This window comes from Micromys minutus (assembly GCF_963924665.1).
Source record: "Micromys minutus genome assembly, chromosome: 28".
NCBI lineage: Eukaryota > Metazoa > Chordata > Mammalia > Rodentia > Muridae > Micromys > Micromys minutus.
The window spans coordinates 19,363,403-19,378,951 of NC_137963.1; the positions used below are offsets into that span (position 1 = coordinate 19,363,403).

General features: G+C 45.7%; 1 pseudogene across 1 annotated transcript; it reads right to left on the reverse strand.

The window, feature by feature from the left end:
- Window positions 1-14,722: 14,722 nt before the first annotated feature.
- On the reverse strand, window positions 14,723-15,419 carry LOC308438705 (DNA-directed RNA polymerase III subunit RPC7-like; annotated as a pseudogene). The gene has a single exon. The product of its transcript is annotated as a DNA-directed RNA polymerase III subunit RPC7-like (transcript).
- Window positions 15,420-15,549: the final 130 nt, after the last annotated feature.

Here is a 15,549-nt window from a genome sequence, read left to right on the forward strand (position 1 = left end):
TTCAGTGGACCTAGATTTGTTCATTCACAAAACCCATCATTAAGCCAAATGTGGGGGTGCTCATTTGTGATTCCAGAACTCAAGAGGAGGGAGCAGGAGGGTTGTGGGTTCAAGGCCAGTGAGCTCTCAGTCAGCCTGGACAAAAGAGTGTCTCATTCTCTCCCTCCACAATGCCTCTCCAAAGTCTGGTTGATTTATGTTCTCCTCAGAGGGCTTAAAACGTGCCTCACGGGTGGATGGGGAGCGCCAGTTGGGTCCAAGGCTGCCATGGGTATCACCACAGCCTCAGTGTTTGCAGGGGTGGCAACAGTTTGAAGATTTCCCACGTTACATTTCTTCATGCCTTTCTGATCCCACGCTGTTTTGTAGACAGATCCAGAGAAGTGTGAGGCAAAGCTTCAAGGGCGGCATCGAATTAGTAAGCGTGAACACTGCAGAGCGCTCTCCCAGACACATCCACCTCACATTCAAGCCACTGAGAACAACCAAGGCACTGCACCCAAGGGCTGTCACCACACAGACCCTACCATCCCTGTCTCTGGCTCACCGCAGGGGAGCTTCTCGGATCTAAACATCCAGGGAAGAACGTTACAGCCAGGAAAATTTTAAACTCCATGATTGGCTACACTCTAATAATATACGTTTAGGGGACGTATATTATTCCTAGAATTCATGTTTTATCATTGTCTTCAGCAACCCTCTGAAACACTCAGGATGAAATCTGAAGTCTCACAGAGTACTTTTTCCCTGCAGTGTTCTGAGTGTGAAATGCCCCTCACAGGCTCATGTGTTGGGACACTTGATGACCGGGTGGTGGCGCTGTTTGGAAAGGTTATGGAACTTTTAGGAGGAGCCTTGATGGGGAAGCTTTGAGAGTTTATAACCTGGCCCAACCTGCTATTCTCACACTTCAGGGCGGCAGATGCAATGTGACAGGCTGCCCTCGTACCTTCCCTGCCATGATAGATTGTATCCCCTACTGAAATTATAAACTAATTTACCAGATTATACACTAATTAAACCTAAGTCCTCTATCACAGTCATTTTTGTCAGTGTACTTTTATCCCAGTAGAAGAGAAATCATCACTGGAGTGTATGTATGCACACACACACACACACACACACACACACACACACACACACACACACACCACATAAACCCTTACATAACATGAACCTCACACACACACTCATACATGCATATGTTAACACATGCTCACACCACACACAAGTACTTACATAAACACACACTCACATTATCCCCGGGCCATCTTCTGCTCATTCTTTAAAACTCCAGACACACCACTGTTCCTTCAGTTCTCCCAACATAGCCAGATAACGCCTGCCTCCAGGCCTTAGCACATGCTCTTCCCTCTCTGCCTCACTCGGCCAACTGTACTACTTTAGCTCTCAAGCTAAATCTCCATTTCTCAAGGAGGCTTCTCTGGCCAGCTGATCCAACCCCCACCCTCTTCCCGTTAGTTCCTCTACATCCCTGTCTCAAGGCATGTGCTGCATCCTGCATCGGATAGCTCCTCTGCTTACTGGTCTAGCATCCACCCTTACATCACTTTGAACTCCTAGCCATGAGAATCAGGACTGTCTTATTGACCAGAGCTAATCTCAACAAATACCCATTGATGAAATGAAGAAGCTAATCCAAAGATGGGGAGGGAGAAAAGTATGAAGTAGGCAGTCCTGGTGCCAACCATAGCTAAGACCAGGAGAAAACGATGGGGAGTCCTGTGGGGTCTGAGTTACAGCTATGAAGACCAGATGCTAAGTCTAGAATGGACACTTTAATGTGGGGATGAAAGTCACTGTTCCTCACCCACACAACGAAACAGGCTGCCATGGACCCATTACTATGAGACAACTAGGCCATCATCCAGTCCCTTGTGAAGGGCTGTATCCACAGTGAAGAATGTGAGCAATGGAGATGAAGAATTCCGGAGGCCAAGCTGCCTGTACTGAATAGTAGGAGCTTGAGCAAACACTCACTTCTACAATGTCGTCATGGGAACTGCAGCAGGCAGCTGCCCTTAGGACACTGTGTTTCTCTATAAGTTACCTGTGGTCCGGAGAGCTAGCACAGCAGGTAATGGCGTGGACTGCCGAGCCTACGACCCAGGATCCACACAGCGAGGGAAAGAACCAGCCCTCTCAGGCTGCCCTCTGACCTCTATGCCTATGTTGGGGAACACACCCACACACAGTACATAAATATTTTAAAATATGAAAATTCTCCAAAAACTGGCTTTCTGCCCACCTGAGACCCTGTGAGCTGCCAACAGAGAAAGCTGAAGACTACAGCCGTAATAATAAACAATAGACACGACCCACAGACACTAGGTGATAACTTGTTAATCATACTTCGTCCTGGGTCTGTGTGTGTGTGTGTGTGTGTGTGTGTGTCAAAAAAAACCCCCTGCACACAACAGCTGCTATTATTATTTCATTTTCCAGATGGAAAAATAAAAGCAAAGAGACAGCCATAATTCAGCAGTGTGTCAAAGGGCTCAGTACCAGACAACCCGACCCTGGAGACCTGCTTTTAACCTCCAACACTCCTATTTCTTCTCACGGTTTACAAAGCCCTTCAAAGGAGAAGAAAATATTACTGAGCCTCTCAGTAATGCTAACTAATAAGGAATATCTCCTCTGGTGTGCCACTGGGGAAACTGAGGCTCACAGGCATCCAAACACGGGCGAGGGAAATGAAAATAGGCTGTTGCCAGCCAAGGACTATTTTCTACAAGCCCCAGCTTACTCCTAACACGCACCGCCTCTCACTCCTCCTTTCCTCTGGGTGAGGGTCAGATTGCATCTATACAATTGGCTATGCAGAAAATAAAAGCTAGATCTCGAGTTTGGGGGTTTGCCCTGGAGACACGACATTATCTCCAACCTGAAATATTATTTCATACGGCCTCAGCGTCAGTAAGTATCCGTGGGAAGAGAGAGAAAGAGGGAGGGAGAAACTGACCAAGTGAACAGAGATGTCATCGCTGGCTTTCCTGGAGCGGCAGGACTGTCACAGGAACCTTGCTGCAGTAAGGGCCTGGGAGAGTGACTAAGAACGCAGAGACGCTAAGACAGAGCCCAGCACCCTAAGTATAGGTCCGCACCCGGATCCCTCATTGTGTCTCCCCCTACCCCCGGTTACCGCCTCTCTTGTCTTCATGCTATCTTCCTTTCCCCCACCTTCCCATGCAATGCGGGCGATGCCCAACATTGTCTTTGAACCTCGGACTACCGCTAGGACATTTCTGTCTCATTTCGCCAATTACCCCAACAGCAAATCAATTATTTTGGGTCCTCTGGTGGCTTCAAGGAGACAGTTCTGGCTCATATGTCCCACAACTCATCCTTCCGTCACACCGTTCGTATCAAACCCACATCTGCTTGAATCCGCAGTGACACCCCCTACACACACCTCTTAACTGCAGTCCAATAATGCTGAATAGGGATGGTTGGAATCGGAAGTAATGGCTATTGAGGCCAACTCCCTAAGAATGGCAAGGTCGGGGCAAAGACCCGGAGAAGCTTAGAACAGGTCTGGCTCTTAGCAACATGACCCACCATGTACCCCAAGGCAGTGGCACAAATCCCCGCAGCCCAGGACTGCCTGATACCCGCTCCGCAACGGCTGCTTTAGAAACATCGAGACGAGCACACTGGACTGAAATTAAACACCCAGGCTGGACCGAGATGAGCGGGGATCGGTCACCATGGCAACATGCCCAGAGAGGCCGAGAGAGCGGCGCACGGCGCGGGGATACTCACTCCATCGCGGGGCTCCGGGCAGCCCGGCGTGCTGCTGCGGGGCTCCGGGCGCTGCTGGCCTCTGCCAGGGCCGGGGCGCTCTGGCCGCGCGCGAGGTGGAGCAGCCAAGCAGTCCCCGGGTCCCCGCCCGCCTCCCTCCTCCCCTGGAGCACTGGCAAGAAAGCGCTGAGGCTCTCGCAGCTTCCAGCCTGCGAATAAAACGGGAAGCAATTGGATAACGTTATTCGCTGGGCGCTAGACAGAGCCTCTTTACTTAAGGGGATCCTAGAGGGAGCGCGCCACCAGCAGTGCGTCGGGAGAGGCGGCCACCTCGCGCCCTTGTCCCCGGGGCGCCTGCGGCTCCAGGTGCGCCCGCGACTCCCCTGGGACCCACGGCGGCGCCGGGCGGAGCTCCGGGAGAAGCGTGGGAGGGGGCGAGGGGCGGTGGGGACCGGTGGCACAGCCTAAGGTCCGCAGGGAAACTGGAGTCCTTCCTCTGCAAGGTGGCAGCTGTCGCCACCTAGAAGTTGCAGGAGGCTTCTGGCCTCTGCAAAATAGCAAGCCTTCCCATCAGTGAGGACTGTCTGAGACTGCGAAACGCCATTGTGCCCGCACAGCCGGCATCTGCTGGAGGTAACAGGAAAACTCCAGCTGCGCTGCGGCAAGTTCATGCGTTGTCTCCACTTGGGCGACCCCACGCCCTTCTCAGTGTCACTCCGTAGTCTCCGATTTCCTGACTGCCAGGAAGATATTTTTCAGATGTCTGTTTTCTTGAACGACTGCTTATACTGGATATGATTTTCCAAGTTACCTCAGCCCCACCCTATGGTACTAAGCCGCCACACCCCAGCCACCCCCAGGCATGAATTCTCTGCCTATGCCCACTCGAAGAGGTCTCTACTAACAGGCACCTCACCCACTGCAATGATCAGTGGGTGGGCAAGCTTCGATGTCTCCTTGTATTTTGTGCCTGGGCCATCTATGAGGAGGGTTATTGGGTGCAACCTAGGCAACGCCATTAAACCCTGCAGCAGCTGAGCTCCAGGCTAAACGAGAAAGATGATGCACGGGGGAGGGCAGGCCCCCGTGTGGCTGAAAATGTTCTTATTAATAGATAAATAAGTAATGTCAGAGAAATGGTGCCTCGGGTAAAGGTGCTTGCCATGTGAACCCGAAGACCTGAGCTCCATCAAGGTGAAAAGAAAGAAGCAAGTCCATAAAATCATCCTCTGACTTCCCATCTACGCAAAAATACACAAATATGCACACACACACACACACACACACACACACACACACACACGCACGCACGCACACATAATAATGTTTGTTTGTTAGTTTCTTGAGACAGAGTTTCTCTGTGTAACAGCCCTGGTTGTCCTAGAACTCTCTTTGAAGACCGGGCTAGCCTTTAACTCACAGAGATCCACCTGCCTCTGCCTGTCCAGTGACTTTAGTTAAAGCCACCACTCCTGACAGGAAAGGGCAGTGGATACAGACAGGGTGACTTCGGGATGGAAAGTGCCCCACCCATCATCAAGACAAAGAAAACAGAGTTGAGAGGTAACTGCAATGGACACTCCTGACTTCCCTCTCTAGTGAGTGAACCAGGAAGTCAGAACCAATGACTGTTCACGGAGCTGTCTGTCCACACACCATAGAGACCATGGTGTCAGTTTGGGAATTATCGATGTCTCTCCTGCTTCCTTCCACCGTGGGCCTTCCCTGTTAATGTTTTCATACCCACCAGCTAGACAGCAACCCCTTCTCTCTCCTCCCTGTCTCTGATTAAGTGCAAGTCTGCACACTGATGAAGTGAAATAAAAACACTATTGGTCTTTTACCCTGAAGGGGTGGGGGAGTGTGTGCGCTCACGTGCTTGGAGAAGCCAGAAGTTAATAGTGTGTTTCTCCTCAGTTAGGCTCCACTTAAATTTTTGAGACTGGATTTCCCTGGGCTTGAAGTTCACTGATTGGTGAGACTTGTTGCCCATAGATCAACAAAAATCTGCCTGTCTCTGCTTTCCCAGTGAAAAATCAGTGCCACCATAGGTTACAGTTGTGCAGCTCGGTCTTCTTGTGGGACTCCTAACGGTGGGGACAGGGGCTATCTCAGACTCTATAGCCTGCTTTAGGGACCCTTTCCTTCTGCTGGGTCGCCTCATCCAGCCTTAATAGGAAAGGAGGTGCCTAGTCTTATTGCAGCGTGACATACCGTGGCTGGTTGATATCGATAGGGGGAGGCCTGCCCTTTTCTGAGGGGAAGCAGAGGAGTGGATGGGGGAGGGGAGATGAGGGGGAGCACAGAAGAGGGGAGGGCAGAAGAGAGGAGGGCACAGAGGGACTACCAGGAGAGGGGGAAGGTGAAACTGTGCTTGAAGTGTAACACAGATAGATAGATAGATGATAGATGATAGATAGATAGATAGATGATAGATAAATAGATAGATAGATAGATAGATAGATAGATAGATAGATGATAGATAGATAGATAGATGATAGATAGATAGATAGATAGATAGATAGATGATAGATAGATGATAGATAGATAGATAGATAGATAGATAGATAGATAGATGATAGATAGATAAACACATGGATGGGTGGGCAGACAGACCTTTTAAAAGAAAGAATGAAAAAGGAAGGAAAGAAAAGAAGTCAGTGCTCCTTGCTCAGCTTTCTTTACGTGAATGCTGGGGTTCATGCTTCCATTGCAAGTTACTTTACCAACTGAGTGGTCTCCTCTGGCCCTGACCTACTCTTAAAAACTCAGAGATCCTCAGTCCTGGGCTAGCTTACCAAGTGTCCTCAAAAAGCTAAAAGACTCTGGATTCTTCAACTTTTTGTTCCATGCGGGCTTCCTTACTAAAATCATTTCTTTTCCGCCTTACCAGCTCTAGCCTTCATATCTGTGTTTTAGCCCTCACGAAGTGGGAAGGAGCAAAGAAAGGCCAAGGACCTGTGGTGCCAGTCAGCTCACAGGAAGACTCTCAGGAGCCTCCTCTCATGTCTTTGTCCACAGTGTAGTCATATGGTGTCCCAAGTAAGCTTTCAGAGAGACTGGCTAAAGCAAACCTCAATCAGCTCAGCCAAGATCACAGCCAAAGTTAGGAGCTCGGACTCCCATGAATGGAGAAAGATGGATACTGACCAGCAGCCAGGGATCATTGCTTGGCCCATGCCATGTGAAAGCTTTAGCATTCTGGCTTCTGGCTCCTCAGGCCCATGGTCACTGTTCATCATAAGGTCTGTGAGATGGTTTGAATATGCTCAGCACAGGGAGTGGTATTATTAGAAAGTGTGGCCCTGTTGGAGTAGGTGTGTCACTGTGGGCATGGGTTTAAGACTCTCACCCTAGCTGCCTGGAAGTCAGTATTCTGCTAGCAGACTTCAGATGAAGGTGTAGAACTCTCAGCTCCTTCTGCACCATGCCTGCCTAGATGCTGCCCTAAACCTCTGAACCTACATGGAAGCCAGCCTCCAAGTAAATGTTGTCCTTATAAGAGTTGCCTTGGTCATGGTGTCTGTTCACAGCAGTAAAACCCTAACTCAGATGGTCCCCCAGTGGAAACATCTCAGTGTTCTTATATGGGTTCAAAGGAGTGCTTGATAATTTGGTCACTCAGTTCTTTCTTCTTTCTTCCTCCTCCTTTTTCTTGAAGGCAGTGTAATTTACTGGGTGTAATTTACAAATAATAAAATTGGTCCCTTTGGGGTGTACAAACTCATGGGTTTGGATACACTATTCATTTGGGTTTTTTTTTTCTCAAGGAAACAAAAATGTTAAGCATAGATTGTGTATTTATTTACTCAATTAAAAATATATTGACAGAAAATAAAATTAAATTAAAAAAAGAAATTAACATGTAAACCAACACTCAAATTCTACTTACTTGTTACATGATTTTTTTTTCATTAAGAGACAAATTTTGTGAGCTATTGGTTTTTTGAATAAAGATTTACTATGTGTTCTTACACACATACACACACACACACACACAGAGAGAGAGAGAGAGAGAGAAAGAGAGAGAGAGAGAGAGAGAGAGACAGGAAAAGATTGTTCAGAGGTTAAGGTACTCGGCACACAACCTGACAATCTGAGATTCCCAGATCCCACATGAAGGCAGAAAAAGAGAACACGCCCCACAAAGTTACCCTCAGACCTCCACAGGCATCTATGACATTCATGCACATATACATCATGCATAACAATAGTGAAAACTTTTTAAAGAGATCAGCATAGCTGTAAATATAGCATAGCTATAAAGTAGCAGGATATGACCATTCTCTAATAATTAACTATGAATCGACAGTTAATTACCTAACTAGTGGTTTATAAGATGAGCTTACTGGGGTCTGTTTACACAGCAAACATTTTAAAACTTGGGAAGTTCTGCAGTTTGAACATCAGTAGACTAACAGCTCCAAACTCTGGTCTAAAACTTGGAACCTAGGGAGACAGCAGCACAGGTCCCTGGGATACCACACTGGTTTGGGCTGATCACAGTACTCTTTAAATTATTCTTCTTTGAGAACATCTATAGTGTATTTTAATCATACAAACTACCTAACCCCAGCTCCTTCCAGAACCCCACCCACCAACCCCATCACACTGTCCTTCCAATGGCCTGCATCCTCTTTCCTTAGCCACTAATCAGCACAATTCTTAAGTGCACAGGTAAAGGACCAGCCACTGAAGCATAGATAACCTAACAAGGTCGACATCTCTAAAGAAAACTGACTCTCCTTCCCCAGCAGCTGTCAACTGTGCAGGATCCTCAGCTAGAGGCAGGCCTTCACAATTCTTCACCCAGTCCTCTTCACCACGGTCCCTCCCATACCCACGCCCAAGCCCACCCACACTCATTCCTACCCCGCCCGTCTATGCTGAATTTAACTGTCTTGATCTTACCAAGGCTTTGATCATAAATTTGTAATAAGACATGTTTATTAATACTTTGAAATCTTCATCTATTTTGATCATATTTACCCCCCCACGCCCTCCTAATTCTTCCCAGATCCCGCCTCCTCCCCACCCAAGGATAACTTCATGTCTTCTATCTTTTTAATAATCTACAGTCCAGTCGTGCTGGCAATATATTCATGGATAGGAAGCCATTCACGGGAGCACAAGGTTCTTAAGTAATTCGTGAAAGCTGTGATGCCTTTTTTTAAACCTGGGGTTAGGGGAACATCTTGCTTATATCAGCAATTAGCTGACTCTGAGGGCTACCCACTGTGGACCCCAGACTCTTCCACTGGCCTGGGGAGAGGGCAGCCTGCTTACCTTTGTGTTATTTTATTCTCGTCACCTTCTGTAGATAAAGGGACAGTGGTTTGGAATTTTCAATGCCTGGCCCTATCTGGTGTTAACAAGTGTAAAATTTATCACCAGATCTAACGTCTTCAACCTGGTGGTCTAGAAAAAAAAAAATGAGCCATCTGAGAGAGGTAACATAGTGGGAGTTTTCCGAAGCTGTATTGAGTACGTTTTTGCATGAGAACACTTAACATTGAGAACCATGTGGGCTTCTGGGAGCCGTCTGGAATCCTGGGTAACATTGGGAGGTTGAGGAGGTTGAAGGGTGAGGTTCACTGCTCTGAAAAGGATTTTAGCGTTCCCTGGCTCAAAGTGAACAAACGCATAACAGCAATAGCATTGGGCTTGCCTAGTTCAAGTTTTCCAGGTTACTAGGAATAGAATCGTGTAATCAGAAGGAGCTGAAGAAGCCCTGTTCCCCCCCCCTTAAAGTGTAGACCTATGTTTTCAAAGTAAAGTTAGTTTTCTATGACCGGGTACTTAAATATAATTTAATAATCATCTAAAGGCTTTGTAGCTTCAGAATGGAGAAAGTTTTACTAGCTATCTTTATATCGCTGGTTTCCCGTACTCTAACATGGCGGCTTAAGTTGTCCATGCTGGCAGAAGGCGGGCATTGCCATCACTTTGGCTCTTCAATGCATTGAGTCATCATTTGTTGCATGGCAACAGCTTTGCTGGGGCAGAGGCACTGCCTAGCCGGAGTGTGTACATTAAATATATATAAAATTTTATATATCTATTATATATATATATATATATATATATATATATATATATATATACATCTAATATATATAGTGTGGGGGTGTGGGGAGGGATAGAACTCACTCAGTGAATGTTCTGTGACTAAGCAATATCCCTAGCCTTCAAAGTACAATTTTTGACGTTGGAAATCCCATATTTAAAGGAGGCCTTAATTACCAATAGAATGTGAAGGAAAGTTAAAAAAGAAACATGGACAGTACAAAATAGATCTGTGGTTTTTTTTTTAAAAAAAAAAAAACAAAATAAGAATAGCTTGTTGATTATGTCCTCATTAATATGTCAATGTTCATGGCTAATATCATGTCACATTTTGTTAAACAGTTGTTGCTTTGGAATTATATGGTATGTGGTTTAGGGCTTAGTTAATTCTCTAGACTTCAAAAACTGTATTATTGATGTATTATAAGAAAGTACAGTACCACTTTGATTAGTCTGAATGTTTTCAGGCCTTGAAATCAAGTTTGATTCTTTTTTGTCCTTAAAAGGGGGGGGGGGCTAGAGAGAAACAGGAAAAGTGTCACTTCAATAGTTCCAAGGGTCGGGAGAGGAGTGTGACAGTGGCCCAAACAACACAACAACATCAGCTTGGGCTCACTGGGCAGAGGGACACACATCAGGGCAGTGGTGTTTGGCACCTGCGGTTAAGAGCAGATAACTTTCCAGCCTTCCCCGTGTTCATTGTATTCATGTGCTCGATGCATGTGTGACACTCCCATCCCTCACCAGTCGTGGGTAAATGAAGCGCCTGCTGCAATCTTACATATGTAGCTCAACAAGAAGGAAATAAAAGCAAGCTTCCCTGTGCCGGGAAGCTCAAGGGCCCATTCCAGGACAGCAACAAGCCAAGAACAAACCACTACATAGATCACTGGGAAACAAAAGTATGCCCAGCCTCCTCACCCGCTCAGCTTTCCTGGGTTTCAGCTGTGCTCTTCAACAAGTGTCACCCATGAGAATTCTGTAATGACTGTGTTTTGGTGACACTCCCTGCTTGACGCCTTTAGACTTCTATGTAAGTGATGTTACTTCAGTTCCATGCAGGAAAGAAACGTTGCTCACGGAAGAGACATGTCTTCATCTATATCTGTGAAGGTGGGAGGTGTAATTAAACAATAGACTGAATTTTGTTGATCTGAAGGTCTCTCTATTCATGGAGTCATTGTGAGCTTTTGTATTCATCTTCCTACACCAGTAAATTCTCTCTGAAATGCGCCATCTCAAACATTTCCCTGTCTTTGACCAACTCTTTGGAAAAGCCACCCATGGACTAAAGCAGGAAGACTGATGGCAAAATGTACATTGTTTCTTCTCTTTAGTTAAACATGCACAAAGATGGTCTCCATTCAGGGTGGTGCTCCTGTTGATCTGTATGGGTTTATGAGTGGACTCCGGCAAAGCACTTAGAGCATCAGGTCCTGACTCTTGGATAATTCTTGTAATATCAGTCTATTGACAATAAGAGAGACCCGCGGGCTCAGTGATGCAAACGTCTATGCTTGACTTAGGGTCATCCTCTTGTTAAAAAAGCCCATTTGTTGTTTTCTTGCAGTTCAGAAGGCTGAAAGGACCTATTTGTTAGTTGTGAGCATCCTCTCACCCACCCAGAACATGACGTATGCGTTCAGAACAGCCCATGATTATGGGTGTACAGATGGAGCCAGAACATTTATCCCACCACTGCCAAGTCTGACCTATGATGGAAGACAAACAATGAACTCTCAGAGATAACAGGGTGACACCAGGGACTTATGCAGGAAACTTTGCCAAGGACAATCGCTACCCCTCAACTGTCAAAGAGAAATCAACCTGATGTCACCCAGGGATTCTACACATTGGTCAAGCCATGAGGCAGAAGACCATGGTACTGTTCACTCACTAAAAGACCAGACTCTTGTTCAGTATCATCCAATCAGCTCTTCTATGCTTGAAGAGGCTCAAGAACTATTTTTCTCACTTATGCTATTGTACTGACTAGTTTTATGTGTCAACTTGACACAAGCTGGAGTTATCACAGAGAAAGGAGCCTCAATTGAGAAAATGCCTCCATGAGATCCAGCTGTAAGGCATTTCTCAACTAGTGATCAAGGGGGAGGGCCCAGCCCACTGTGGGTGGTGCCATCCCTGGGCTGGTAGACCTGGGTTCTATAAGAAAGCAGGCTGAGCAAGCCAGGGGAAGCAAGCCAGTAAGTGACATCCCTCCATGGCCTCTGCATCAGCTCCTGCTTCCTGACCTGTTTGAGTTCCAGTCCTGACTTCCTTTGGTGATGAACAGCGATATGGAAGTGTGAGCTGAATAAAACCTTTCCTCCCCAACTTGATCCTTGGTCATGATGATTTGTGCAGGAACAGAACCCTGACTAAGACAGTTATGTTTAATGGGTGTGTGCTTGCTGGGTTTTTGTTCATTTAAGTTGGGATGGCCCATAAATCTTGTCTTTACGGGCTATGAAAAAAGTGTGTCCCTGGAGTCTCAATTCTTAATTGCTGGACCTCTGGCACCAAACTAGCAGGATATATAAATTTTTGTCACTGCTTCCTCACCTGTCCAAAAGGAAAGACCAGATGCCCTGGGGAAGGTCACATAGCTCCCAGTGCCAGCTGGGTGAATGTGTGGCTTTTGCACAATAAAGAGCTGGTAGATAAGGCTAGGGCAGAAAGGGTGAGCGGAAGATAGACATAATATAATATATAAAACACTAGAACAGGACCCAAATGGGGGAGTAATATTAATGTTTATAACTTTATTCTTTTTTAAGTATTAAAGCCAAAATTTTATTTATTAAACTTTGTATGTATAAACAAATACAGAAAAAAATCAGCATGTGGCAATTAGTTTTATTGGTTATGATGATGTTAACGATATTTTACCATCAGTCCCAGTAAGGACTCTTATCTAACTATTAAGAAGCTGACTCTCTACAAAGTAACTTCATAGACTCGGAGCTAAAGAAAACAAGATTTATCGTAGTCAAGCAACCTGGAATATCTCATTGTTTTCCCCTCAAAATTAGTATGTTTAAAATTGTAAACTGATCTTTCAAATGAGGATGGGCACCCTGAAAAGAGTTACCAGGGGTCCCAGAGTCAATCCTGTGGAAACTCGCTTCCCTCTGGGTGGCAGGAACACATCAGGAAGACGCGCTGGAAGGCAGGGAAGAGTCACCACCAGTGCAGCTCCGGATTGGAAGAGTAGTCTGCGGATTTGCAATGATGAAAGGAAACAGAACCACAGAGTACCTATCTCTTGTTTGGCTCTGGTACCAAATGTTAGAGAATAAAGTACGATTTATTCCCAAATAACAGCATTTGCTACTATTACTAAAAACTCCATGTAAATCTCCCAACGCACCGAAGCTTTCAAGACTCTGAATCTTACAACATTTTTATAAGCTCCGGGAACTGTAGTAAGTCACGTGTATTCAGCACAGCGTGACACTGTCAAGAAGGACCCACATCCATCAGGACGTACTGAGGAGGTATTGCGATGGAAAGCGATCCCGCACAAGAGAAAGGAATACCTCCAGATCACACAAACAAATTACAGTTTCTTACACAGATAACACGACTGGAAAATGGAATCGTAACCTAACAGGAAACTGTTCCTCACAATGATTTCACTTTCCACAGTACAACTGCGTACAGAGCAAAAATAACATTTACGACATGATTGTTTCTGTTAACATAAAAGACGACATATTTGCTCAACTCTGGATAGTGTCTAAACATTATAAAATTTCCTATAAATTTTATAGGAGACTGTTTACAAGTGGGTAAACTAAGGCACACAAACTTCAGCTTAAAATCGAGGCCATCCTAATCCTGAGAGAAAATGCAGGGCTCCAGTTTCCAGGTAAGGAGTGACAAGTCTCCCCAATGGGAAACAAAAAAAATGATTTTTTTGGCCTCTGGGCGGATACTTTTAATATATTAGTTTTGAAATGCACACTATGAATTCTCTTGGAAATCTTTGGCATGTTAAAAAGTACTCAGAGGCGAAGGGTTCTGCAGAGGAGTCACCCTGTAGGTTAAAACAAGAAGTACCGACATAATTCCCAAATGACCTGAGTTCATTTTACATGATTACATAATCTACTTTAAGTTTATGGCTCTTGTGGAAAACAAGAGAGGACATAGCCCTTCATCATATTCACACACACACACACACACACACACACACACACACCTTTCTATCATGAGGTTTACACAACTAGGACCTATTAGTTACAGAAAGTCCAAAATTAAGCAGTATGACTCCGGGGTTTTTCACCCCATAAGCCCAACAGGTTAAAGTGTCAGACTTATTACCGTGGAATCATTAGTTTACACACTGCATGGCTTGGGGTTATCCCCAAGGCCAAGCACTGATAACCTTCCACCCATGTGGAAGTCTTCGTTGTAGCTGAGATATAAACTGAAATGGATTGCACCCAGGTTCCTGGTGTTTGCTGAGAGTCTGTTTCCTATCAGCAAAACTCTTAATCTCCTAAGTCTGTACTGCTAAGAACTCAGCTACGTTTACAGTGTGATAAAACAGAATGTACCAGGTAAGAGAAATCATCGTCCGGTTTGTTTTTAAAGTGCCCCATGTGCAGTCTTAATAGAAATCCACTGACTAGTAACACATTACCGCCAGTCAGCAGGTGAGCCAGAGTGACCTTTTTCCGCTGTGAACACACAGACTGAATGATGTTAAAACTCTTCAGAAACATTCAAATCCAGATCAAACAGAAGCCAGAGAACCCCACAACTGCATTGCATATCAGAGATGTGGCAGGGGTGATGGAGTGAGGTCACGTGGTATAAACAAAGTCATTCTGAAGAGCTGGATATGAAGTTTTCAGATGGAACACCGAATAACAAAAATATGGACTTAATCATCCTCCAAAATGAAGTCAGTCCAAATGCTCAGAGCTGTATCCTCAAGACATCTGGAGAATTCCGTGTCTAGTAGGTGGCTTTGTCCATGTTGTCCAAAATCATCCCTGTTGTCGAAGTAAGAGTTAATGTAGTCATTCTCCTCCTCTTGTTCTTCTTCATCATACTCTTCCTGTTCTGCGTCCTCCTCGCCGTCCTCCTCTTCATCTTTATCTTTCTCTTTGCTCCCGTCTTTCTCCTCGTTTTCTTCATCTGATCTTTCACCCTCGCCTCTTTTCCAGTTCCTCAGTCTTTTTCAACACGTCTGCAGAATTAATGAGTGAAGGACCCAGGCCTGCAGCTTTGGCTGCTTTGGATTTTGGATCCTCTTTCTTGCCTTTTTTCCTTGGCATCACCTCTCTTGGAAGTCTTCTCCAGTCTGGTACCCATTCTCCTTTATAGACCTTCATGTACCGTTTGCTATACCTTTCAATAAAGTAAGGCAATCATTTCACTGTTTCCCTCAACTCTTGCTTCAAGGCCAGCGTGTAATCCTCATCTTCTGTCTTCAGGGGCACTGGCTTGTAATCCGTATCAGGAAACAGTGGAGGTGACTTCAACATGACATCAGGTAACTTCTCCCCTCTGCTGAATCCCACGGCTTCGATATTAAAGGTGTAGGCAGCACAGCTTCTTCCTTTATTGCCGGCCATCAGAAGCAGCTACAGCAGCAGTGTGGACCAAGGCCAGTCTGAAGGGTCGGACACAGTGCGTAGCGACGGTGGCAGGAAAGCAGGCACCCGTGCCAAGCAAGGACCCGCAGAGTCCACCACCCCTATAACT